The 25,150-nt window shown below is 36.8% G+C and overlaps 1 protein-coding gene across 3 annotated transcripts in view; it reads right to left on the bottom strand.

Annotated features, from left to right (window-relative positions):
* The window catches only part of LOC123306577 (ETS-like protein pointed), a 292,945-nt gene that overhangs the window by 165,821 nt on the left and 101,974 nt on the right, over positions 1 to 25,150 (bottom strand). The gene's annotated exons all lie outside the window — the stretch shown is intronic.

Below are 25,150 nucleotides of genomic sequence, written 5' to 3'. Positions count from 1 at the left end.
TCTTAGTGCTAATTTGCATCTCATGAGTTTGCTCAAGCTGAATTTGAAGGAGGCGAGCAGTTGCAAACCGTTGTCTCAATGAAGAAACTCTCAAGTAACGTTCTTGAATGGCAGTTGTTAACCGTGGTCTACCCTGTCCTGATCTTCGAACCTGTCTCCCTGAATGCAACATTCTGGACACACTTGTATGGGAAACTCCAAACCTTTCTGCAATTCTTGTGTATGTCCAACCTTCTTCTCGCAAAACTACCGCTTGGTCACATTCCTCTTGGGTCAAATTGCGTGTTTCGCGTTGCATAGCGATCGAGTGTAGAAAATCAAACGAAAGAAAAACTATTGATCACTAGAATTGATCGAGAACAACTGATCATCTTTTTTTATTCCTGCTGGGGAAAAACATCTGTATTGAAGAAAACCGTTGAAAGTGGATAACATATGCATGCATAATTCTGATAAAAATAATTATCATTGAGAACACCTTCAGTTGTAGAATAAATTTGAGATTTCCATAATGTGCGTTAATTTTTTTGCGCAGTGTATGTTGGTCTGAAAGAGGTGAAACACGATGCTCAATTTTTATATCATACTCTGAATATACGTGAAATACCATTTCGAAATACCCCACTTATTATAATTTATCTAAACTTTGACGTAGGCAACTTTTTCCGATAAATTTCATGGTTAAGAGTTTTATTTACAGATCATATCTTGAAAACCGTTCGAGATAAATACAGGGTGAGTCTTTGACTCGTAAAAATATTTTAACACTAGATTCTTGAGGACAAAAAAACAATTTTTTGCTATACCATTTTTTTCGATTCGGCACTGATAAAAAGATAAAGACATTTTAAGTTTTCATAATGAGCTGTGTTTCCCTGGGGAAACAAAATTATCTTCAGAATAAGTAACTAAATCTGTGACACTACACGCATCTGTGCATCTTTCAAGAAAAGTGTATTCGGCCAAAATACCCAATTTTTTAAATTTCACAAATACTTTTTAATTTTTGAACATCAAATTATTCGAAAACGGCGCATTATATGAGAAAATATAAAGAATACTTTTATTTTACAAAACGGTCAAATATTCATTAGATAGTGTCCAACTTAGTTTTAAGAGTTGGGTTCTTTGAATTTTTGGTATTTTATGATACGTAATGGCCATAATGTTAAAACTGGAAGACATGGGTGATATATTGTGTTGATAAATTTAGAGGAAATTGCAATTTTCATTTCTACCGTGTATACCATAAAATGATATTGAAATTCCTGCAGACTCGATATTACGTGATAAACTAAATGAAATTGGCTACAACTAGATAATAAAATGATCAAAATGGATGCCCACCTCAAAAAATTATTTTAAAATAAATCTGGTGAAAAATTTTTCTATCCGGTCTTTTTTGTCAAGGGGTGTATATTACAGCGATATGGAATTAATAAATGGCATATTTTACTCTTGAAATAAATTGTGAAAGGAACAAGAATCATACCAATTACTTATCGAGCATATTTGTTCTAGCCTGAGATCGAGGATCATTTGAGCGTTGAAGCAATTAACCGCGGAAGGGTTGAAGCTCGAAGCCAATAAAACGACCTTGTATTTGCTGAGTCGGGGTAAGACACAGATCAAAGATTAATTTCAACGCATTTCCACTTGTCGTTCCATTTACTGGGGCCCGCAAAAAGACTGTCCTAATTTAACCAAAGAGATCGTTCGCCTGTTAAGACTGTGCACTACAAATAAAGCGGGGCTATGTGACATCGAAATTGGGAGGAAGGATTCTTGAAATGAAATCGAAGCGCGATCGAAAATTAAGTAGTTCTGCGAGATTAACAGCGAATAACTTTAGTTATAATGCTATGGGGCAGATTTAGCTGAATTTGGTGCTTCAGCAAAAATGTATAATCAATGAAACAAAAATCATTAGAAAAATAACTTGAACGTTTTTTTTTTCATAAAGATTATATGCTTGAACGTCGCTTCAGAGCTTAATTAAATCATACGGTGCATACAGCCATAGGATTTTTCGGGTATTCACGGGGTCTATATGTGAATGCTTCGAGGAGTATGATTTTAGGTTTTCGGTATGAAATTGGCTCAAGTTGTGTAGGTAGCTGTTCATCTTTTATTTAGTTCAATCTTGAATACTTCACGACACTATTTAGGGTGTTTCCTAATACACTGCGCAAAAAAATTAACGCACATTCTGAAAATCTCAATTTTAATGAAAGTTAACTCTACATTGACTTCATAACTTATTTGTTCTCTCGGAAATGTTTTGAACGAAACAAGACACATTCAATGGAAGAAAAATTCAGGATTTCACCGAATCTTATGTGAAAGAAGAGAAATGGACAATTTTCAAAATACTGAAATGCTGATAAGTGATTTAATACTTGGTATTTCCACCCCTTGCGTTAATTACAGCTTGGCAACGACGGTTTATACTCAAAATGAGTGATCTTAAAATGTTCTGATCTAATCCTTCCCGGATTTCTCCGAGTTGGATTCCTAAGTCATTAAGAGTAGCTGGATGATTTTCTGAACTTCTCAGCCTTCTATTGAGGTTGTCCCAAAACTGCTCAATCGGATTGAGATCTGGACTGGCCATTCCATTCGAGAGATTTCAACCTCTTCAAGGTACTCCTGAACGATGCGCGCACGATGGGGTCTGGCATTATCGTCCATAAAAATGAAATTTTCACCAATGTATGAGGCAAATGGCACTACATGCTCTTCAAGAATGTTCCTTATATACTTATCAGCATTCATAGCTCCATTACCAACGACCACTAGGTCTGTGCGAGCAGTCAAAAATATTCCACCCCATACCTTAATCGATCCTCCCCCGAAACCAGTAGTATTCAGGAAATTGCACTGAGCATATCTTTCATGTGGACGTCTTTATACAAGGGAACGTGGATCACAATGGTAGTGGCAGAATCTAGACTCATCTGTGAAGAGAACTCTTTCCCAATCGGCCTCTTCCCAATGGATATGCTCTCTCGCAAAATCCAAACGCGCCCTTCAATGGGCTGGGTTAAGAGCTGGGCCTCTTGCCTTAAATCATATTCTCTGAGGCGATTTCTTATTGTCTGAGTGCTAATTCGCACCTCGTGAGTTTGCTCAAGCTGAATTTGAAGGAGGCGAGCGGTTGCAAACCGTTGTCTCAACGAAGAAACTCTCAAGTACCGTTCTTGAATGGCAGTTGTTACCCGTGGTCTACCCTGTCCTGGTCTTCGGACATTCATACCTGTCTCCCTGAATCGCTGCAACATTCTTCACACACTTGTATGGGAAACTCCAAACCTTTCTGCAATTATTGTGTATGTCGACCCTTCTTCTCGCAAAGTACCGCTTGGGTACATTCCTCTTGGGTCAAATTGCGTGTTCCGCGTTGCATAGCGATCGAGTGTAGAAAATCAAACGAAAGAAAAACTATTGATCACTAGAATTGATCGAGAACAACTGATTTTAGAATGGAGCCAATACTTTCAAAATCTGATAATATCATTTTTTTTTATTCCTGCTGGGAAAAAACATCTGTATTGAAGAAAACCGTTGAATAACATATGCATGCATAATTCTGATAAAAATAATTATCATTGAGAACACCTTCAGTGGTAGAATAAAGTTGAGATTTCCATAATGTGCGTTCTTTTTTTTGCGCAGTGTATTATAGTGTTGTCAATCATTTCTTGTCAGATCCACCAAAAAGTGCACTTAGTTCAGCTAAGGCTGAACTAAGTGCACTTAGTTCAGCTAAGTCTTGTTCTTCACCACCTGTCCTAGCTCCTGTTAAAATACTCAGCATGAAGAACCAAGGACGTGATTTTCACCTCATTCATTCATTAGAGAAAAATGTTACTGAAGACAATCAATAAACGTATCATATTTTTCATCATTTATATAGAGTATTCATGTCATTGGAATCTGAATGAATCATAAATCAATCTTTCATTTATATTTCAATTCGATTGGAAACTATCGGAATACAATTTGAAAAATTTAAATTTCAATCGAAAATTCGTTATAACTCATTTCAGTATTAAAAGCTAGGATTATTTTGACGCTCTCAATTTCTGACTCCTGACTCCTGACGTTATTTTATACTAAAGATTGACTGAGTCTAATAGACATTTTGAATCTCGAAGGTGGAGGTCTATTAAATTTTTTTATCATCAATTCAATTGAAATAAAACAGAGTATATAGTTAAGAAATAAAAATAAATATAAGGAAAAAGTGTATGCCCAACACACCGTTTCGGATTAAACTTTATTCATAATACAAAATAATCAAAATATCAATATGAAGTCAGAAAGAACTCCTCTGAATACACAGTGCTCGATATACCTTGATTGTAGAGGTGAAACTATCATAGACACGACGCCAATGGTCTCGAACCGCGTGGAGAGAACAAGCATGGGAAAAATATAAACGCAGGTGCTCCATTAGAATTGCAAACGACCGATTCCCCATCATGCTGAGAAGACGTATTTTTCGATTCTGAACTTACGCCGCATTAACGCTCATGTAATTATTTCACATTCTTTTTGTTCCTAAAGGTCAACTACGATAGCATGAAGAACCAAGACAATTAATGACAAATCCGATTATTTATACTCAGATTGATGGCTGTGACTAAAATGAACTGCGGCGAACTCGAAACATAGACACTAGCGATTGGAATAAATATACGAGTGCATGCACGATAAAGTTTATTCTATTATTTGCAAAAATTTTCGTAACCAGGTATTGCGATTTTGAGTAGGTATCACTTCATCATTGCCGAAGAATCTTCTTCAACGCAGATTCAGTTGAAATTAATTCCAGCATCATTCCATCATATTTATGGAGGAGTAAACATAGTGACACAGGAAACAGAACACCAAGTATTGATTAATTTATTACAACGGTCAGTAATCGATCAAAATTCTGGGAAAATCCAACCGGAGGGAAACTTACTGCACTCAGAAAAATATCGCGGCTTACTTCTAATAAGATGATCGATTTATCTTATCCTAGGTAACTTGTACCTCATGTTGAAGTGCCGCTAGAGTCTGTGGTGGATGGAGTAAACGTGTCCTAAGGGTGAAAGATCGGGAAATCTAGGAGGCCAAGGCAAAAAATCTACTTTATTGCCTACAAAATGAGGCAACGTAATTCTGTCTACATGTGGAAGGGCATTATATTGTTGGAAAAGTGGGTTAGACAGCGTCCGAACATAAGGCAGAACATATGGTTCCACCACCTCCTTTCACGACGGTCAGGTTACCTCTGATGGCCACCAATACCATTACTCAGAAAGTCTTGTGCCTCTCCACAAAAAATTGAGGATCTCGTCTTTCACCTTCTAACCCTTGCAAGGCCATCTTCATCTTCATCAGTGAAGATAACATGTTTAAACAGATTCAAAAAAAAAGGAGAAAATATCAATATTTCTCGACCAACAACACTTTTATCAAACTTGAATAAAATTTTCGAACGTATAATCTTTGATAAATTGATGAAGGTCAACGAGACGAATAATAAATCTGTAACAGAAAAATTTGGTTCCAGAAAAGACGAATCCACTGTAAATGCAATATATCAGGCATCAAACTCATCAAGCATCATTAAGACTCTAAATCAGCAAAATACTACAACGGCTCTGTGTTTAGATCTGTCTGAAGCCTTTGAAAGGTCAACCATGGGAGATTGCTGGCAAAGATGGAGAAATATGGAATAAGAGGGGTAGCACTCATTGAATCCTATCTGGACATAAGAGCTATAAGTATAAAAAATCGAGAGAAAGATGGTAAACTAATAATATCTGACCCCATATACTGAATAGCCACCATATCCTGAATGGAGTACCACAGAGTTCTATTCTGGGACCATTACTCTACATATTATGTACCAATAATCTAGTTCAGACTACCAACAACATTGTCATAATGTTTGGGAATGATACTTCAATGATACCTACGTGAAGCTGAAAACTTATAGCAGTGTGTATAAGCAGTAGCAGTGTGTAAAATCCTTCCTACTAACAACACCGCTAGAATACAGCATAATGGCTCTACAACCGACCATTTCATAACCAACTCTGGAATAAAACAAGGCTGCGTGTTAGCGCCTTTACTGTTCAATATTTTCGCCATAGCTGTCTCGATAATTGCTGACATGAGTATGCCTGTAAGAGGTGTTGGAATAGGATTCAGATTCGATGGAGGCCTATTTAACCTGAAGCGCCTCAGAGCAAAGTTTATCACGGAACTTCAATATGAAGACGACTGCGCACTTATCGCTAGCAGCCCAGAGGATCTACAGATAATGCTGGACACCTATGAACATATATACGAAGCTTCAGGCCTTAGACTCAATATCAACAAAACCAAAATACTAGTAAGTCCGCCAGAAAGCCTTCAAACAGATATCAGCCTGGAAAATGGAACTCTGGAACAGGTCGAGCAGTTCAAATACTTGGGAAGCTTTATTAGTACTAGTGCTAACCTAGACACGGAAATACACAACCGTATCAATTCAACATAACGGGTATTCTGGAAGCTAAAGCTCAGAATGTTTCAAAATCACGACCTCAATCTGATGACCAAGACAGCTGTTTACAAAGCAGTGGTCCTCCCAACGCTTCTTTACGGAAGCGAAAGCTGGACGTCCTACATGCGACATATTAAACAGCTTGAACAAATGGAACAACGTCATCTAAGACAAATAATGCACATCAGATGGTTCCACAAAGTTTCGAATGCAGAAGTCTTGCAACGGGCGAGTTGTACAACAATTGAGACTCAAGTAACGAGGGCCCGACTCAGATGAAGCGGCCACATTCTGAGGATGCAAGACACAAGATTTCCCAAAATAGCTTTGTATGACGAATTCACAGAGGGAGCTTGGAAACCAGTAGGCCAGTATAAGCGGTTTAAGGATATACTGAATCAATCCCTAAAATCAGTTGATGCCAGTCATAACTGGGAACAACTAGCGTTAGACAAGTCACAGTGGATGTCTTTGGTACACAGTTATAATGGAGACTCGAGAAGAATACAGCGGCGGCCAGATCTGGTTGTTGACTATCCATGCCCGGAGTGTGAAAGGATCTGTAGGTCACGGTTGGATCTCCTCAGTCACCGGAGGGCGCACAGTCGCAATTAGCCCTAAGGAATTATAAGTCTGTTCTTTTTTTTTGTCTTTTTGTAGATTTATTCCCGGTAACGGGATAGAGCAATGAATGAATGAAAGCTGAAAACCTAAATGAGTTGGTTTATCGAAAACAATTTGAAGCTCAATTTGGAAAAAAAAACTTGTTTTGTTCAGAGAAATAAGTGAGCATCTAAACATTACATTCCAAGACAGAGTTATATTAATTGAAAACTTGGCCATTTTTGGGAATAAATTGTTGATCGGACATAATCTAGAATGAGAGAGTTATATATTCAAAATAACTCCCAAACGTAGCACTAAACTACTTTGCACTGATGACAATTAAGATAATGAAACTGGATGCTGCTCCGGCTGCCTACCACCATTGGAAAATTAGGTCTGGAATCATCTTCTGGGAAAGATGAACAGAAGCTAAAAGAGTTTTTCTCCTACAAAAGGGATGTCTGAGATCCAATTTTGGAATAAAGCAGAATGAAACTTGTAAAATCATATTTAAGACCTAAGGCATATTAACATTGATATATATGAGTCAGTCATATATGTCATAAATAACTATCACCATAGCGAAGATCTCAAACTTTAGCATTCCTATAAGACCAGAAGGAAAAATGGGCTACAATCTGACCTTGGAGTGTTTTTCAAGTTTCAAGGTCTAGTAGATTTTCTATAATGGAAATTTATATTTTTCTTTGCAGAATATTGATTTTCGTGAAAAACTAGAAACATTATGTTTTCTTCGCTTTTTCCATAAATTGCATTTCTCTGGATCCTGAAGAATGAAGATAGTCATGATAAATTACTTCATAGAATCATTTGTTTTTGTAGTCCATTCGAATATATTCAAAAAGAAAAAGTAGTTTGTTTTCTGATTTTTTCCAAAGCCACACAGCAATTGGCACCGCAATAATAAAAAATCACCTAATGCAGAATTCTGGAATTTTTACCACAGATGCATTGGTACACAATTCTGAATTTCAGATTGTTTATTTTATTCCCATCTTTAAGACTGAATGTCTGCATTCGATTTCCCGCTGAAGACTGCGAAATTTTCATTTGAAATATTTTCTGATGCAGACTCTCCCAAAGGTGTTACATATTTCAATGGATCTTTAAAAAATCCACAGTATACGGAGATATGCTTGAAAGTCTTTCATCTCGACCCAAAAAAAAATTTCCCCAAAATTTCTTTCTAACAAATTCAACAATAGTACGTGTTTTGTTGTCTATGTCACCTCTGTCAGTTAGTATATTCTCCCATTTTCCGAGACACTTTTCTCTACGACGATCGTTGTTCTTATCTCTTCTTGCCACATCATAATCCATAAATTATGCAGCATAGAGCATATTGTAGTTCCCATTTTATAATGATGATAAATACCAAGTGTCATAGTTGAAGAGCAGCTCTGAAAGTACGGCAATATTTCAGAACAGCTCGAAAAGATCGTTGTTATAAATATAGGATTTACACTTTATATACCGTAGCTATCCAGGTACGGTGTCTAATTAGCAACACAAATCGTGATCAATTATCAGACACAGAATTAAGTGATTATCCCGGGAAAATATGAAACGAATCTCGAGAGACAAGATGACGGCAGTTTCAGGAGTTGTTCGGTTTCGCGCTATTTGCCGTTCGAATAAATTCTACATTCCCAGGTGTTAAATATTAAGTGATGTCAAAGCAGGGCGAGAAGCTTCTTCGATATCATTCCGCATTAATGATATGCAAATGATCGTAATTTGCTAGAATATCATTCATCTCATATCTTGTCGATGCTGAATGTAATTCGTGACAAGCGTAAAAGAATATATTCACAGATGATGGAGAAAATACTCCAGTTTAGTATTCCCAGATCTTCTATTGGAAGTAAAATTGGTTCTTATTCTGACACCCCTGTATGAATATACAGGGTGTTTTCGAAAGGCTTTTTTGACACAAGATAGAACTCATCAAAATAAATCGTTTAACCAATAATTGTCTATATAAAATATCCAAGATGGCTGAGATACATTTAATTTTCATTGCTGTATCCCGTTACCAGAAACCAATAAGATTGAAAAAAAAAACATCGGTGCTATCAAACCCTAATTTCCTAGGGCTACTCGCGACTGTGTGCCCTCCTGTGACTGAAGAGACCCAACCGTGACCTACAGATCCTTCCACACTCCAGGCATGGATAGTCACCAACCAGATCTGGCCGCCGCTGTATTCTTCTCGAGTCTCCATTATAACTGTGTACCAAAGACCTCCACTGTGACCTGTCTAACGCTAGTTGTTCCCAGTTATGACTGGCATCAACTGATTTTAGGGATTGATTCAGTATATCCTTGAACCGCTTATACTGGCCTCCTGGTTTCCGGGCTCCCTCTGTGAATTCGCCATACAAAGCTATTTTGGGAAATCTTGTGTCTTGCATCCTCAGAATGTGGCCGCTCCATCTGAGTCGGGCTCTCGTTACTTGAGTCTCAATTGTTGTACAACTCGCACGCTGCAAGACTTCTGCATTCGAAACTTTGTGGAATCATATGATGTGCATTATATGTATTATGAAGCAGTTGAAGTATTTCAACTGCTCGACCTGTTCTAGAGTTTCATCCTCCAGGCTGATATCTGTTTGAACGTTTTCTGGCGGACTAACCAGGATTTTGGTTTTGTCAATATTGAGTCTAAGGCCCAAAGCTTCGTATATATGTACTGTATGTTCGATTAGTATCGAAATGATTATATGTACTTATAATTAAAAGTTCTTTACTCATACTTGGTGCTGGGAGCGAAATAATATACAAACAAATAACACACAAACAATATAAAATAATATACAAACAACATAAAATGATAAACAAACAAATAAAAAACAAACATTACAAAAAATAAAAGATACACATTTCTAACATTTATTTCACCAAATCTATTTATCAAATCAGCCATAGCTGATGACGATTTTAGTTTTTTAAGTTGTTCCCCCTCTATTGACAATAACGACATGTCTGACAGCCGTTCCTGTCCCATAGAAGTACTCAGATAATATTTTATGAGTTTTAATTTTGAAAAACTCCTTTCAGCGATTGCAGTTGTAACCGGAAGGATCTAAAATAAAAGGCATGCAGAAATATCGTCCGGAAAACTGGATGCAAGGCTATTGAATTTTATCAGGACTAATTCTAAAAGTTCTTTGATGGCACGAATTTTCTGAATTTCAGATTTTTAAGTATTCGTATCTATCTGAATGATCGATTCGGTGTAATGAACGGGATTTTGAAATGAATGGTTGTCTTAGCAGTTATTCTCAAAAATGCTATTGTAAAACCTGTAAGAGGTTTTGGATAACATTTTTAGCAATTTTTTGCTTACAGACATTCGGGGGCCCCTAAAGCCTGGGGGCCCCGTATCACTGATACCGCTGATACCGCGGTAGCTACGCCCCTGGCGAAAATATTGAACAGTAAAAAAACGTCGTATTGAATGAGAAAATATGAAGAATAATTTTCACAAAACGTAATGGTCATAATGAGAAAACTGGAAGACGTAGGTGATATCTTGTGTTCGAAAAAGATTCATCAAATAAATGAAAAACTATATTCCAAAATTTATTTCCTTCGATAAAACCGTTGATAAGATGGAACTAAAAATAACATTTTTTTATGGTTGTTCAACAGTATCTTTTAAACCGAGCCGATTCGAAGAAAATGGTAACGGTTAAAGGTGTTCCTCTTGACCTCAGGGCTCTTCTGCAAAAATATCTGTACCAGTCAAAGACCCTGTATATTTATCATCCAAATTGCAGAATAAATGAGTGACAGTTCAATTGATTTTCAGGGAAGTCCAACGTTGTTTGAAATTCAAATGTGAATATTTCGAAAACGAATGAATTGAATGAAAAAACAATTCAATATGTCAAATTCAGAATAAAAAGGCCTTTCAATTGAGGTATCACTTACCCCATTTGTCCTATTCAAAATATAGGGGTTGGGGTTGTAAAACTAAGGGTTGCAGCGATAAGGTTCAGAATCTCAGGAATGGTTCCTCTGGAATCAGAACTCGAGGTGTTTTTATATAATTCTGTTCTGCTGACCTAAAGTGCCGCTATTTCGTTTTCAATGGCCCACTCTGTATTCTTGAGAATTCTTTTGCATAAATTCATTAGTGGGTGTTCTATTTTCTATGCCAATTGGTATATTTCGAAATATGAACTACTCGGGACTAGTTATTATATTTTTGGTCGAAATTAAATGGTCAAGAGAACTTTTTTATACTAGACTACTCCACAGCCACTTGTGAAACTGCAAGTGGCGTTTCTTTGCGCGGGAAGAGTAGGCGGGAGCTAGCATATAAATTCCGAATCACTCCTGAACCCACAATTCCCGATCATTTATCACTGTAACGTCGTCAGAATATTCGTTTTTCCTTATCAGCATCTCAGGTTGCTCCGAAATTTGAATTTTGCGACCTTGCACTACCTCCTCATTATGCACCCCACGAAAGATCGAGTCGGCAGATTCGCAAATAATTAATATCAGGATTAGCCATCCGTGCAATCCCCGAATTACATAAACAAAGGTTTTGTTTGGTGAGTGACGTAGCCAGGTCGGTCTCGATTTTTTTATGGCACATTCATTACAGCCGATCGCCATTAGCCGAGGACAGAAACAAGCAGAGGCATGTGTGTTGGGGGGCAACGAAGCATGACGAGCCCACAATGGGCCCCCTCGCTTTGACCTTTAGCCACCTTCCATACGATCAGTCTCCGATGGTGGGAAAAACTGGAACGAATTGGTATTGCACTGTGTTAAATGTGAATCGAAAGAGTGATTTTTGCAGCGTAGAGAGCACGTAGATGACTAAAATACCTTCCTGAAATTCCAACATGTAAATGGATAACTTTCAAAGGCCTTTTGAACTCGCGAACTGGTGGACTGACAGCCACTAGTAATCCAGTAGTCTCTGTCCAGATTATTTGCATGCCATTTTCATTTTGGTTTTCATTATTACGAATTGATAAACATTATTACGGTGAAATTGAATAACAAATAAAATCGCCAACGTAATCAGACAGATCAAAAACGCCAAGGTAACTTTTAAATCCCATAACATCTGAGTCAATTCATCATTAAGAATAAGAGCCCTATTGACACCCTGGACAAACCGGGCGTCTACAGACTGGAACTGGAGTGCGGTGAGACAGGCTGCAATGTTGTTTATGTGTGAAGGAGTGGCAGATCAATTCCAACGAGGACATCTAAATAGTGCTTAAAATCCAAAAAACGACAAATCTATCTTCGCTTTTCATATAAGGAAAGAAGGACATAGGTTCGATATAGGAGAGAACATCAAACTAATTCATCGCTGCGAATTTGGCTACGAACAAGAAATTCTGGAGGAGGTACAAATCTTTAAACACCTTAAGAACACAGAATACAAGACATTGAATGCGATGTTGACCAACAACGTGAAAGGCACATATAAAATCTTATATTGATTCCCCCCAGGTTACGCCACTGTATCGTCGGGAAAATTGAACACCTGAGTTATCCTTGGCTGGGAGAAGAAGATTCCGTCAGCATAAACGTCATTTTTGTTTATGCTTGTTTGTGTCATTTGTCGTTTCTTATAGTTTGACGTCTCATATAAGGCCTTTTTGACCATGTATACGTGATTTTTGATTTTTAGTTTTTGACTTTTTTGATTGATTTGTTATCATATGACAATGGAACCTTAAAAATCGTAAGTTTCAGTGAGCAATTTAATTGAATTGTAAAATTATTATATTTCACCTTTTTTAAGTTTGCTCAACCTCATATTCTACACTTTTTCTTGAATATCTCGAAAATTATGCGGTTTAGCGCAAAAAGTGTGATATACAAAAATAATCTACATTAAATTTCGGACTAAAACGCTCCCACAAACAATCTTAATAAAGTGACCGGTTCTAGAGTTACAGGGGCTGTAAAATTGATGAAAATATTTTGCAGGTTTTCGAGACCATAAAATTATAAGCCCTTAAAGGAACCACAACCTCACCACCTTCTCAAGGGACGCAACAAAGAATGGTGAAAACCACAACCTCTTACGATGCTTCGTTTTTGAGTTCGACAATTTCGGAAAGTTGTCATCACTTTTTTGTCTTTGAAGTTACAAACCTGAAACTTGAACCTTCTACAGGCATTTTTTTACGTAGAATCCACTGATGTGCCCAAAATATTTGTTCATTGCGAATCATTAGGTGAACTTTCATTTTTATAAATGCAAACTTTTATTGAATTTTTTATTTTTGAATTGAAAAAAAATCTTTCGTCCTCCCTTCAGAAAAACTAGCTAAATCTATTACACATCTGTGCATCTTTCAAACAGAGTTGCACTCAGCCAAAGTATGTAATCAATTTTTCGAATTTCCTATTTTTTATCATTTTTGAATATCAAACTACTCAAAAACGGGAAATTATATGAGAATTCTCTGAATCATGAACGTTCTTTCATTTTGGTATTTGTTGTGCTTATTTCAGACAATACAACGATTATAACCTTAAGAAGAAGCATGTTCTTAATAATACCTCAAAAATATCTATCACTCCTGAAGTTCATATAATTGACCCAAAATTACAGAAGCAACTGTACAAAATTTATTTATTTTAATAAGCACAATAATTATTGATTCGAGAAATTAATAGTAAGAAATAAATAACTAAAATATCAGTAAACTAGCACGGAGTTTGAAATGGATTGAAGTCAGGAGAAGATAGAGAAGTCACATATCTATATCTGCGCCATGGTAATTTCAAAGGACTTCCTCTTCACATAGCTTATGGAGTCCAGGTTGATATCTGAATGCTCAGCTTCTACCATTACATTTAGGTTTTGTAGATATCTTTCTGATTTGAAAAAACTATTAAGAGTAAGCCTTTCGGATTATGCGAGAAAAAACTAGTCATTTTTCTTTAGGTGAATGTTTCTCAATTCTACTTCTTTCGATTAGCATTTGAGATCTCCAAAATTTTGAGATCGGAATAAGAGAAAAATGTTGGTGGGTGTGTATTTTATATATTGAATTTGAAAAGTAAATGAATATTAGAAAAAAAATACAAATCAAACAAAGATGATAAAAAACAAAAATAAAACACAAAATATGTGAGTGCCTACTGATACAAGTAAACGGTGAAATTGATGTTAGTATGACAAAAATGAACCAGCCCTTGGGGTGGATTTTTTAGTGGTTCCCAAATTTTTGGTATCTTGTAGTTGTGTTGGTAAATACTGATTGTATTTAAGCGCTGTTGGTCATAAGCACATGACGTCATGAAATAGCCCTCCAACGTCATCATTTTAGACCGCAGATGACCGGAGGTTACATCAGTAACCATACTCGAGAGCTGAGTTGAACATTTTATTTTTCTATTCTGGTTACTGACGCAGTAAGGTTAGAAGTTGTGAAGGGCAACAACCAAGGGCAAAACCATCAATAACCACGATAATTACCGATCGTTCACTAGGTATCGATTTTAAACTTTATCAAGCCTCAATAATGGTAAAAATCAGATGTTCAAGCCTTTCATTAATGAGTGGATCTTCGATATTCTATGATTAACTTAGTGATTAACTGATTTCATTCAGTTTCGATGAAAAATCCCCTCAAATGAAAAAATTCCGGTTGGTCAAAATCGAATATCTGTATCATTTCACAATCAGTTTGACACGATTCGACCGGTGTTCAATGCTCATCCTCCCACTGAAATAAATTTATATAATTGATACAAGAAATAGCATGATTCGAAACTCATCAAAATAACGACCAACATTTGTCCATAATAACCAATTAAGGGTGATGTTTCACTCTGAAACAACAATATTCCCATGGTGCAAAAGCACCCCACTAGGGAGGGTTTTATGAGTGGAGCACCTGTTGGGGTTTCCCACAGTTTCACCCACCTGTGGAAACGTCGACACGCTCCGCGACGCAGCAAGTGGGTTTAATGCTAATGCCAGATATTATATTGTCCGAATTCTTTTTCATACACAAATAACATTCAGATAATTACACCGTGGTGTAATCATTGCGCACTCCGAATTCTGGGAATGGCTAATTAACAGGTTATGTGTGAAATGATGAGGATGAAAACGAAAATATTTCAGGCAATGGAATTTTGGTATCCTCATTTTTTTCATGAATAAACCGGCTCTTAAGAGAGAAATACTTAGAATTCATATTTTTAGTCATTGAATATACAAGGTGATTCATTGGTGAATGGGCGGAAGCTAAGGGTAGATAGAGGACACTGAGGTGATTTGGAATAACCTAATTTTTGAATTGATGTGGCCGATACTTGATGAAAATCCATAATTGAACTTGAAACAGATTGTACGATTTTAACAAAACGGGTTTTTGAACCACGACACGTGTTTCGCTATCAAAATAGCATCTTCAGGTGGGTGAAGGTAAACTGACATCATGTCTGGTATTTCATTTCTTGACATCATAATTCCAGATTTTTCACAGGATATAGGAAACGTGGATGGTCAAAAAACTAAATCCAACTAATGCCGACGTTTCGCGGATATATTTCCACTTCTCCAGGGCTACAAAAGATACAATTTTTCAAAGAGCTTATCTTATAAATCCATTTATATAAAATCTATCAACATAGAATGCAATGAAGACTGAAATAACATTCAACACACAAGACTACGAAACAAAATTCAAAAATTCAACACAAATTTTGATAATTCAAAAAAGAGTAAAACACGAACTATACTAACATAATCAAAGATACACAAATATATCAAATTCTTCGGAAAATAAATTAGATTGGACGAAAAAAAACCCAACACAAAACACTCATCAAAGTTGAAATTATGTTTTCCAGCTGATGGATTTTGAAAACAATGTAATGAACAATACAGACCAGAGACTCATGGAAACTCGAAAAACTTCGTCAGAAGAATTCTATACAAATATTGTATCGATAAAGGCATTGCATCACCTTCAATGAATGCGCCAAAACTGATGCGACTCCCCATATCATCATGTTTTTGGCAGGTGGAATCAACCGTATCAATTGGATATCAATACAATTAATATATTTTATTTATCTTATTTTGAAATTACCTAGTTGAATATTTATTTTTGAATAGGTTCAAAATACCAGTGTATACCAAGCTTAAGTTCCGGGTGTCAGTGCGACAATTTACAGTATTATTCAATTTTATATGTATCATTTCATTTATATTTCTTTTCATCCAATTATTTTCTATGTCTAAAATGGAGACTGCCTGAAAATTGAAATTGTGATGTTCACTGAAATGGTGGGTTGCAAGGGCTGTGTTGTTCTCTTTAGATTTACAACTTTCGTTATAGTTATATTTGTGCTGTTTGACCTATTTCCAAGAAGCTGTTTCGTTTGACCCATATAAGATTCCATCTTACTTCATCCGCCGTTGTCCTGCTTTGTGTGAGCCTCTTCATCATATTTTCAACCTATCTTCGAGGACTGGTATATTTCCCCGTCGTTGGAAGATTGCTAATGTTATCCCAGTTTTCAAGGGGGGTGATAAAAGCTCTGTAGAGAATTATAGACCCATCAGTAAATTGAATATATTTTCTAAGTTGTTGGAGACCTTTGTTTACAGCCACTTGTTCCATATTGTAAAGAATCAAATAATCCCTGAGCAACATGGTTTCCTGAGGGGTAAATCTATTGAAACTAACCTCCTTGATTTTGTCACCTTTTTACACGGGGCGATGGATGAGAATCTTCAAGTTGACGTTGTCTATACAGACTACAGCAAAGCATTTGATAAAATTTCTCATGATATTCTCGTCAAGCGTCTCTCTGATGTGGGTGTGGGTGGCAGTCTTCTGAACTGGTGTGGATCATATGTCTCCGAGAGAATTCAGTATGTTTCGGTGGATGGATATGACTCTTCGGGCTTCCTTTGCACTTCCGGGGTGCCACAGGGTTCCCACCTTGGACCCCTGTTCTTCTTAATCTACGTTAATAATATCATACATGTTTTTAAAAGGTGCAGAATACTCATATACGCGGACGATTTGAAAATCTTTTTCGTCATCAAATCTGTCGATGACTGCGCTACCCTTCAGGAGGAGTTGAGGAGATTCGAGGTTTTCTGTAGCCAGCACCAGCTCTATCTCAATGTGTCGAAATGTCGAGTACTCTCCTTTTATCGTGGAAAAACTCCTATACTTTTTCCATATCATATTGGCAATTCGGCTTTAGTTAGAGTCGATCAAGTCAGAGACTTGGGTATAATTCTTGATCAGAAACTCACCTTTATTCCACACATTGATAGTATTGTTAACAACGCCAACAGGATGCTCGGATTTCTATTTAGACAATGCAGAATTCTCAAAAGCTATAAGTCAATCCTCAGTGTTTACTACGCCTATGTGTTCAGTAGGGTCAGTTTTGCTTCGGTAATCTGGAGCCCTCACTATAATATTCATATTAATAGAATTGAACGTATCCAAAACAAAATGCTAAGATTTTTAAGTTTAAAATGTAATTTTACTGTTTGCGAAAATGAAAACTTTTATTGTCTGGCACGTAAACATTTCAATGTTTTATCCCTTCAGGACAGGCGTAGATTGAACGATTTTCTCTGTATGAAAAAAATTGTGAGTGGTGAGTTGCAGGTGCCGAGTTTGTTGCAAGTTGCTAGCTTAAATGTACCAGCAGTTAATCTCAGAACTTTCGAGACTTTTTTCATTCCTTTAAGAAGAACCAATGCATCGAAAAATCAACCTCTACTTCGAATGCTCCGTGCCTGCAATGAACTTCAGGAGGTCGTTGACATTTTTCACGGTAATGTTCTGAATTCAAAATTGCTCCTCAAAAGATACTACCTCTCAATGTGAAATCCATTTTTTTTTCTTCTCTTGTTTTTGTATGTTGAATTGAATCTAAATTTTGTTAATTAGTTTATCACTGGTTATTTCGTTTTATTATGTTAAAATGTGAATACTGTTCATGGGTATATCCTGTTTGTATTCCTTGTTCAATAAATAAATAAATAAATAAATAAATAAATAAATAAATAAATAAATAAATAACATTTGTGTTATATCTATGTATCATGTATCATGTATTTTCATTTGAAAAAACCATAGCTATGATAAATTGCTTACGAAATTAATGAAATACACTGGACTCTTCATTTTTCGTTTAAATAATGTTCCGATTCTGTCATTAATTAATTGTTATTAGTAAGGAATACAACAGACACAATTATAATTTCGGTCGAGTAAAAGATACAGAACTAAAGAGGTTTTCCTCGGAATCAAAAACAAAAATGGTGGATTCGCGGAGTGAAACGGACGGAATGAAAGAAAAGGGAATCCGATCTCAAACTTGCCACGGATGTTGCAGAATTGTTCGCCAGCTAGAACCAAAGATACCCTGAACGGGCAAGGTAATTGGGGCTCAGTTTCGAACAACGAGATTGGAGATTGGGGAAAACACTGTACGGAGTTAGGCAACAGTTCTCTACTTTGTTTTTAGCTTCGGATGTGTCTTCACGCCAGCCAGAAACTTACTCACAGCGCAAAAGAAAAAAAAAGAGTCTACAAGAGTTTACCACGTTGGCTTTCGTTTTTGACCTATTTTCACGCCAGCCAGAAACTTACTCCCAACACGAAGAAAGCAACGGGATAAAGGGTACACAATGGGTTGCCACGTTGATTTCTGTTTCTGAGCTGTTTTCACGCCAACCAGAAACTTACTCCCAACATGGAGAAAGGAAACGGGATAAAGGGTACACAACGGATCACAAGGTGATCCGTTGTGACATGTTTCTGTTTTTGACGTGTTTTCGCGCCAGCCAGAATCCTCGTTTCAACACATGATCCGCAGTCTATGATCTATTAATTTCCCTATTTTTAATGTTAATTTTTTGTTCGCGCTTTCTTATTTCTAGAGGTCTCTACGTTTCAGCTGTATAAGTTTTACCACAAATACAGGAAATATTGTAAACAAATTTTTTTGATTTTTCATTCAAAGGTTTAGTTAGTAAGTAGTATAGATCTTAAATCATTTTTTGTTTTGAAAACAGTTCTTATGTTGAATTTGGAACCAGGTATTCTCATTTGTTTTTGAAAGGCCATCAACATAAGGAATAACGCTCAATAAATTTGTTTGTTCTTCACGGTTTCTTGGTTTTTCCTGATTATCATTAATATTGTTTTCTCTATAAAATCTGCAAAAATTTACGCAGGATCAAATCAATTATTTTAATTTTTTGATTGATTTTGTTTTAGAGACTAGGAGTGAAAACCTTAAAGAGTTTCAGAAAATGCAGAGTTCTCCCAGATTGAATTTCAATCGATATCTCAATGTATTTTAGTGAACAAACTGTCATTACGTACATGTTTTTGAAGAATTGTGAATTCATGGTCGTACAAAGGTAGGGGCCAGGTTAGGCAAGATCTCCACCCTAACCCAGATAAAAGGAATTCACTCAATTTTAGGGCAAGTAATCATAAAACCAAATTTAGCTAACCAGCTCCCTCAAAAAAAACTGCTTACGCCAGTCTAAGGATTTTATGTATACAGAATGTCCTATATTCTCAAAACCAAACAGTGAAAACCATAAAAACTTTCTATGTAATTACCTCTTCTTTAAGAAATCCGATGATCATCCAGGAACCATGTGTACATAATATTCCTTATCGATTTTGATACTATCGTGTACCTACACATATGGAAAACTAGTATACGCAGTGCGTCTAGTCTAAATCGGTAACGACGTGAATAAAATTCCCACTTTGAAGTCAGAATCAAGCGAAAAATATTTTTCAAATATTATGTGGCCCTTCTACTCCTTCGTATATTTCAGATAATTTATCAAATACTTCCATACGAAAAGGCACGTTTTCGATAACACTAAAAAATCACTCTTAAAGTGTATGTCCCTGCCATAAAGGTATACTCCATTCACATTTATTTTAGCAGTCGGTTGGCCATGAAATAATTTTCTCAAGTTTTTGTAACTAGAACGAAGTAAGGTTGGCACTCATGAAATGTTGTTAATGTCATAGCGCCGTTGCCACAACTAATATCAATTTTTATTACGAAAATGCCGAAAGTGATTGAAAAAAGAGACAGGGTTTCAGGTGCTATTCAGAATTCAGGTCCGCTCATTCAAATAGTTATACCCTGATATTCTAAAATCCACGATATGTCAGACGGTAGCAAACATATTCAATGTAAGAGAATAGAGAATTTATATAATGTTTCATCTGAATCTAAGCGACTCATATTTTAGCTGAATTTTTCCACAATCAGAAAGATTGTGAATGAAGACGATGACAAAGAATTTCCTTCTATTGGGAGACCCAAAAAGTGGTGGCATTTGAGAATTTTATGTTTGAGTGAATTAATGCGAAAAGTTTACTACAGGATTTTCGATGAATGTCATCGTAGAATAAGTTCCCGAAAATTGATTCATCTATTTTTCATTTGACTTGTCCTATACATTGTAAATGTCTTAAGGTACCAATAAATACCTAATTATTATTATTATACGAATGTATAACAAATACGCGCCAGTTGACCTGTTAATTGTTTATTCATGTATTTTGTTCAAAGTTCATCTTGACTTCCTTTAATTCCTTTTACTTATATTGATGCAAGGTGATTTTTGTTGAAGAATTTAACATTCTTATAATTATCTGTTAATTCCTCCGGGAGATACCCATTCCCAACCATTGCATCATATGCATTTCATCTTCGGGTTAATATTTTTGAAATCTACAACTGATGTAACGTAGTCAAACTTTAGCCAAAGAAGATTAACTCTCCTCAAGCTATTGCATATTATGATATTTTAATGATCTCTTGTATTTTCCATGCAAATAAATGGATTTGGTATACCTTCAATCAGTTTGTTTAAACTTCAATTATGTTCGTCACATGTTTTCCGAAGAGATTCGGCATTGTGATAAAATACGTAATAACAGAAACTTTTACGTAGAACGGGCAACATAGCATTGATTTAAAACCCAAAAATGTTTTGACAAGCGTCATAACACCACATTTTCGTACTATACAGAGTGAAATGTGTCAAATTTCCATGGCCAACCGACTGCTAAAATAAAAGTGAATGCAGTATACATGTATCAACAGTTAATTTGTAACCCCTTTATAATACAGTATGTCCCGAAAATGAACCGCTGTAACAATGGATTCGAAAGCGAAAAATAACCCTATTTTTTTAATTCTTACTGTTTGTCTCCCCTATCACCTGATTTTGATAACTGTCAGACGGCGTAACTGAGAGTGCCTATTCTTCTCGATTCCAATTTGTAACACCATTTTTCATCTACGTGACCGCGAGAATGAATCTCACAGTCCTGAATACCGGTTTGTGACAACCACAACAATTTCATTTTTGTTTCTATATACTTCTCAAAAACATTAATTGAATGTACGTCCACCGAATACTCAATAATGCTGCATTTTTTCTTCGATCCTCCGTACTAGACACTTTTTCAAGAAGTACCGTCAAAGGTATCCTTCAGGGCCAGGTCGCTTGAAGAGCTCCAAACAAAATTTCATATTTCGGATAATGAAGTAACGGTCGTTCATTTCACTCGGCGACCAATTAGTTACATTAAAACTCCAATAAAAATGCGAATCTATTAAAACAGTGAACCATAACGAAGAGTATAATTGGGTAGTTTCTTGTTCACGCATCATTACCGCCAAACAGGCCGGTCTTCGCGAAACGGCTGCACTGGACACGTGTGTATGCGGCATTACCTACATGCTGCTCGATGCCGCGTGGGAAACACGATGATACACCGAGGCGGCTAATGAATTGAGCAGGTGTCGCTTAAACGTGGATAATCGACGGATATTCCATCGGAGAAACTATGGGAAAAGTGTTTTCATGAATTGCTGGAATAGCGCTCATGTCAAAAAGTGTTGGCTGCAGAGGAAGCATCTTGTACAGCTGCTCCTGCTAGCTTGGGCTCTCATGACATCATTTTTCGATTTCCTGATTCATATACTAATTTAAACACATATTCGCATATACAGGGTATAAATAAATAATTGCGTCATTCATTCATTGCTGTATCCTGTTACCGGGAATAAATATACAAAAAGACAAAAAAAATTAAAGATGCGAACAGAGTTTTGGACTAATTTCGACTGTGTGCCCTCCTGTGACTGAAGAGACCCAACCGTGATCTACAGATCCTTCCACACTCTGGGCATGGATAGTCACCAAGCAGATCTGGCAGCCGCTGTATTCTTCTCGAGTCTACATTAAAGCTGTGGACCAAAGACCTCCACTGTGATATGTCTAACGCTAGTTGTTTCCAATTATGATTGGCATTAACTGATTTTAGGGAGTGATGTAGTGTATCCTTAAACCGCTTATACTGGCCTCCTCGTTTCCGAGCTCCCTCTGTGAATTCGCCATACAGAGCCATTTTGGAGAGTCTTGTGTCTTGCATCCTCAGAATGTGGCCGCTCCATCTGAGTCGGGCTCTCGTTACTTGAGTCTCAATTGTTGTACAACTCGCTCGTTGCAAAACTTCCGCATTCGAATCTTTGTGGAACCATCTGATGTGCATTATCTGTCTTAGATGACGTTGTTGCGTTTGTTCATGCTGTTTAATATGTAGCCTGTAGGGCGTCCAGCTTTCGCTTCCGTAAAGAAGCGTTGGGAGGACCACTGCTGTGTAAACAGCTGTCTTGGTCTTCAGATTGAAGTCGTGATTTTGAAACACTTTGTCCTTTAGCTTCCAGAATGTCCGTGATGCCGAATTGATACGGTTGTGTATTTCCGTGTCCAGGTTAGCCCTAGTATTTATGAAGCTTCCCAAGTAAACTGCTTCACATGAGTTAGGGAAATTGACTTAAATTAGGTACAAAAAAATATAGTTGAAATAAGATTTTTGTGATGAAAATTCATAATAATATGAGTTCAAGTTGCAAATTAATTTTAGTCCATAGGTCTGCAGCGTATGTTAAGAAAAATCGAGTGAAATAACGAAATTTTATTCCCAGAGAATTCAAGCATTTTAAGACTATCAATACAATGCATGGCCTCCACGGGCATCAATAACAGCTTGACATCTTCTTTGCATACTACACACGGGGTTATTGAACATTTCTTGAGGAATTTGGTTCCATAAACGGGGCAGAAGCTCTCTCAGATCATTTAAGGATTCTGGGGTAGGTTGATGATTATCTTATCTTCTTCAGAGCTTATCCCATGCATGTTCTATGTAATTCAAATCTGGTGAGTGCGGAGGTATTGGTAAATGTGGAATACCAAGCTCCTCGCGCGCATTCTCAACTATGGCTGCACGGTGCGGTCTAGCGTTATCGTCTAGAAATTGAAAAGTTTCACCAATAGTAGCGTGAAAATTTGGCACAACTTTATCAATAACCCTGTCCCTATAGTGTAAGGCGGTCATATTTCCAGGACAAATGTGTAGATCTGTGCGCCCGTTGAAACATATCCCGGCCCATACCATAACACTACCCCCTCGGAATGGATGGACTTCTTGGACATAGCGACGATTACGCGGTATGCGCGGGATTGTCCATACCCTTATTCTTCGAGAATCTGAAAATCGTCCATATCTGGATTCATAAGTGATAAGGGCACTACGCCATTGATCGTTCCAATTGATATGTTGCCTTGTCCATTCCAGTCTTTGACGCTTTTGGTCACGTGTTGATGGAACTCCTCTTAATGGACGTCTAGAACCTAGATTCACCTCTCTCAAACGTCGTCTGATGGCTTCGATGGAAACTTGAATCCCATCTGCATTTTGAAGAGTATTCCGTAGCATCCTACACGTAGATGTAGGGTTTCTTCTCGCCGAAACGGTGATGAAACGATCCTGAGCAGGTGTTGTTTTTTGTCGCCCACCAAACCTTGGTCTTTCCAACAAGGAACCTGTCTCCCTGAACCTATTCCAAAGTCGAGATATCACACTTTGGCTGACTTGGAGCCTTTCCGCTACAACAACCTGAGTTAGTCCACCCTGTAGCATTCCGATAGCCCTATTAGCCTCAGCGTTTGTTAATTTACGTCTCGGCATTTTCAGAAAACTCGTTTCAAATCGAAGCCGTTGATAAACTGTCTTCATTTAAAAATAAGAATATTCATGAAGCATATGCAGAAAACTAAACTTCAGAAAAAAGGCGACCAGATTGACGAAATGTCTCATACTGATTTTTATTGGATCGATTCAAATTGTTATTGAGTTTTAAATGATTTTACAGCGATTTCCTCGAAGATTACATACTTTTAAAAACGATTGAATACGATTCTCTTACATTGAATATGTTCGCCACCGTCTGACGTATTGTGGATTTTAGAATAACAGGGTATAACTATTTGAATGAGCGGACCTGAATTCTGAATAGCACTTCCTGAAAACCTGTATCTTTTTTCAATCACTTTCGGCATTTTCGTAATAAAAATTGATATTAATTGTGGCAACGGCGTTATGACATTAACATTTCATGAGTGCCAACCTTACTCCGTTCTAGTTACAAAAACTTGAGAAAATTATTTCATGGCCAACCTACTGCTAAAATAAATGTGAATGGACTATACACATATTCGCATATACAGGGTATATGAATAATTAATTGCGTAAAAACTAAAGAAGTGATTTACTGTCGAAATATTTTTTTTGAGAATCCCCTGGAGCCATCTTTGGGGGGCTGTATCTAAGCACTTGGGGGCTGCTCGAAGAAAAATTTTAAAAGAAAGATTCACACTATTTTTCGACAAGGAATTCCCCTTGAATTTTTTACACCCAATGCATGGTATGAGTAGATTTGTAAAGTTCTTTATTGGACATCCTGTATTTGTGTGCAGAAAATTTTGGAGAACCTTGGTTAATGAAAATGTTCTTATTATCTCAGTATCTTCACCTCCGAGCAGATAGCTTCTTTGTGAATTTCATGAGTCATCTCACAAACCAAAACATTTCCTCATCATTT

Source organism: Coccinella septempunctata, chromosome 2 (genome assembly GCF_907165205.1).
Source record: "Coccinella septempunctata chromosome 2, icCocSept1.1, whole genome shotgun sequence".
Lineage (NCBI taxonomy): Eukaryota > Metazoa > Arthropoda > Insecta > Coleoptera > Coccinellidae > Coccinella > Coccinella septempunctata.
Note: the sequence above shows the minus strand (reverse complement) of the source record. Positions and strands in the feature narration are given on the sequence as shown.